This window comes from Lepus europaeus, chromosome 15 (genome assembly GCF_033115175.1).
Source record: "Lepus europaeus isolate LE1 chromosome 15, mLepTim1.pri, whole genome shotgun sequence".
In the NCBI taxonomy this organism is placed as follows: domain Eukaryota; kingdom Metazoa; phylum Chordata; class Mammalia; order Lagomorpha; family Leporidae; genus Lepus; species Lepus europaeus.
In genome coordinates, this window is record NC_084841.1 from 26,715,161 (window position 1) to 26,719,156 (window position 3,996).

At 44.7% G+C, this 3,996-nt stretch overlaps 1 pseudogene; it reads left to right on the forward strand.

The window, feature by feature from the left end:
- Positions 1-1,661: 1,661 nt before the first annotated feature.
- Positions 1,662-2,426, forward strand: LOC133774598 (cyclin-Y-like protein 1; annotated as a pseudogene).
- Positions 2,427-3,996: the final 1,570 nt, after the last annotated feature.

Below are 3,996 nucleotides of genomic sequence, written 5' to 3' on the forward strand. Positions count from 1 at the left end.
CTAACACTTCCAATTTGAAGACCAGCAACGGCAAAGACAGGGCTGCACATGGGGTCTGAGCGTGCTTATGATGAACTTGCCTTCAGGAAGGGTGGAGTAGGTAGTGATGCACAGTGTGTTCCCAGCATTCCCATGGCTATGATCACTGTGGAACAAGGGAAGTCATTTGACTGTTCTGTGGCCCTGACTGGGATGCGCACTTCCACCCGGTCACCCTGCATATCCCACACATTATGAGGCTCCTGCACTTTGTTGAAACATGCCTAGAAAAGGGGTGGTCGAAAACAGGTTTCAACCTGTGCCAGAAAATACAAAATACCACAAAATTATTTGTGATCCATAGTTACTTCTCTAATAAGTGGAAGGAAGCATTTTTTAAATGGAGTTATTCCCTAGAAAGGATTAATAAGGCCCTATTTCTAGGAGAACTTGCAGGAACATTTTAATGTGCTCATTTTAGTCAAATGATGGGTGCGATGGGATCAGTGGTTGGGAACTGTATAGACCGGGATGGAACTGGAGAAGAAGATGTCTGAGGATACAAGATCTATAGGGTTTACTGAAAAATGCCCCATTTCTTCCTTTCCTGGCTGGGAAGCCAAGATGGATAGATACATACATACATAGATGATAGATAGACGAATAGCGATAGATAGATGGCTAGCTATGGTGGGATTGCGTGGAGACACAGGAGTCCAGCAGCTGGAGGGCCAGTCATTACCTTTAGCCTTGATCAGTCTGTCCAAGCACACAGCTCTGCATCTGTGAGGACTCACCCATCTGTGATGATAGCTGCCCTTTCCTTGCACATGTAGGAGTAAACTCCTTCCCCAAGTCCCGACAACGATAAACCACAGAATACCGTCTCTATGCTGCTTCCTGGGCTGGCTGAGTCACATCAAGAGGCAGGAGAAGGGGTTCTGGCGCATGATCTAACACAACTGGCCCTTTCCTCCCCGCTGCCGATTTTAATTTGCCCTCTTCTAGCCGGGGAAGGGGCAATGGCTCATGATGGGAGTGACCTTGGGATTCAGTCCAAATAGGAGAAGCTGAAACTTCACAGTTCCCGGTAACAATTTCAAGACTCTTTCCTATTGGAGGAGGCTTTCTGCCTGTGAGAAAGCCCACCCTGGGTACTGCGACTGCAAAGTCAACGCTTCATCTTAGGGCTTTTCTCTGTGCAGCGCAAGTAAAAACTGCATTTTTCCGCTGTGGCCAATATTTCCAATAGCTCCTACTGTTTAAACCTTGATTTGTCACAATTGGCTGTCTAAGCCGAGGCCCAAGGCCTTTATTTATATAACCCAGGATGAATAAATTCATAAACCTACATGCTCAGCCCATGTGTGCTACAGCTCTGTCCAGACCCGATTCCATGCAAGGCATAACCAGATAAGAGCAGAGAGAGGAGTGGCCACTGAGGCAGAAGTCTGTGGACCTAGCTTCCAAAATCCAGCTCTGCTCCAAAGAGAAGCAGTCACAGCAGACAAGTCGGCTCGAGGGGGTGGGGTGCAGCCAAGGTTGGAGCCCTGCCCAGGGTCTGACAGAGCAGAGGGCTATAGGCCCTGTCTCTACGCACACTGCACATGCAGGCCACGCCATTGTTGGGGGAGGGGGTGGCTGCCGAGTGCCTAGGAGTTGGGGGCCAGCGAAGACGCCCCATGGGGAACACGCTGACCTGTTGCATGTCCCCCAGTGCCAGCCCCAAGTTGGGCCAGTGTGCGGAGCTGGCGGAGCCGGATTACCAGTCTGAGCTGTATGAGGTGGCGGCCGGCACCTGTTGCCATGGAGTCCACCGAGTTGGATTTTGGAGCCGGCGAGGGCCACCACCGCAGCACAGCAGTGACCGTGAGATGCCTGAAGATCTGGCTTTGGAATCAAGCCCTTCTGACCACCTGAGGGCAAGCACAATTTTTCTGAGCAAATCTCAAACGGATGTGTGACCTTAGCAATATATTACCACATGAAGAACAGAGATGCAAATAGATCCCTGGACATTTTTGATGAGAAATCGCATCCACTCACAAGAGAAAAGGTTCCGGAGGAGTACTTTAAGCTTGATCCTGAACACCAATTTACTTACACATTTGTTCGTACTCTTTTCAGTGCTGCACAGCTCACAGCCGAAGGCGCAGTAGTCACTTTGGAATGAAATGGAACGGCACTTTTTGGAGCTACTTCAGTTTAATATTAATGTTCCTGCCAGTGTTTATGCCAAATACTACTTTGACCTTCGCTCCTTAGCAGATGACAACAATCTGAATTTTCTGTTTCCTCCTCTCAGCGAGGAAAGAGCACAGAACCTAGAGGCCATTTCCAGACTGTGTGAAGACAAATACAAACACTTGTGTGGAGCTGCTATGAGACGATCTTTCGGTGTCCATGATTTCATTGGCATTCAGTGCTCTAATGCCATCCTCTCTTAAAGGGAGTAATGGGGGGGGCACTGTTTCAAACATCCATCATCTACAAAGACTGGAGAATTGTCACCTCTCCCGCTCAAAAACCAGCAAAGTTAGTATATTTAAAAAAAAAAAAAAAACTTTCGTTTAGCAAATGTAAATTTGAAAGTACAACTTTTGGATTATAGTGGTTTTTCACCCCATAACCACTTTCCCACCCGCCAACCATCCCATCTACTCACTCTCCCATCCCATTCTTTATTATGATTCATTTTTAATTATCTTTATATATAGAAGATCAACTTAGTATATACTAAGTAAAGATTTCAACAGTTTGCACCCACACAGACACAAAGTATAAAGTACTGTTTGAATACTAGTTTTACCGTTAATTTGCATAGTATAAAACATTAAGGACAGAGATCCTGCATGGGGAGTAAGTGCACAGTGACTCCTGTTGTTGACTTAACAATTGACACTCTTATTTATAATGGCAGTAATCACCCAAGGCTCTTGTCATGAGCTGCCAAGGTTATGGAAGCCTTTTGAGTTCAACAACTCTGACCTCATTTAGAAAAGGCCATAATCAAAGTGGAAGTTCTCTCCTCCCTTCTGAGAAAGGTACCTCCTTCTTTGATGGCCCGTTCTTTCCACTGGGATCTCACTCACAGAGATCTTTCATTTAGGTCATTTTTTTTTTTTTTGCCACAGTGTCTTGGCTTTCCATGCCTGAGAAATTCTCATGGGCTTTTTAGCCAGATCCAAATGCCTTAAAGGCTGATTCTGAGGCCAGAGTGCTGTTTAGGACATCTGCCATTCTATGAGTCTGCTGTGTATCCCACTTCCCATGCTGGATTGTTCTCTCCTTTTTAATGCTATCAGTATTAGCAGACACTAGTCTTGTTTATGTGGTCCCTTTGACTCTTAGACCTATCATTATGATCAACTGTTAACTGAAATTGATCACTTGGACTAGTGTGATGGCATTGGTACATGCCACCTTGATGGGATTGAATTGGAATCCTCTGGCACATTTCTAACTCTACCATTAGGGACAAGTCTGATTGAGCATGTGCCAAACTGTACATCTCCCTCTCTTATTCCTACTCATTTAACAGGGATCACTTTTCAGTTAAATTTAAACACCTAATAATAATTGTGTATTAACTACAGAGTTCAACCAATGGTATGAAGTAGAACAAAAAAATACTAAAAGGAATAAAGTATTAAGTTTTTCATTGACAGGACAAGGGCTGATCAAGTCACTGTTTCTCATAGTGTCCATTTCACTTCAACAGGTTTCCTTTTTGGTGCTCGGTTAGTTGTCACCAATCAGGGAGAACATATGATATGTGTCCCTTTGGGACTGGCTTCTTTCACTCAGCATAATGTTTTCCAGATTCCTCCATCTTGTTGCAAATGACCGGATTTCATTTTTTTTACTGCTGTATAGTATTCTATAGAGTACGTGTCCCATAATTTCTTTATCCAGTCTACTGTTGAGGGGCATTTAGGTTGATTCTAGGTCTTAGCTATTGTGAATTGAGCTGCAGTAAACATTGAGGTACAGACAGCTCTTTAATTTGCCAATTTA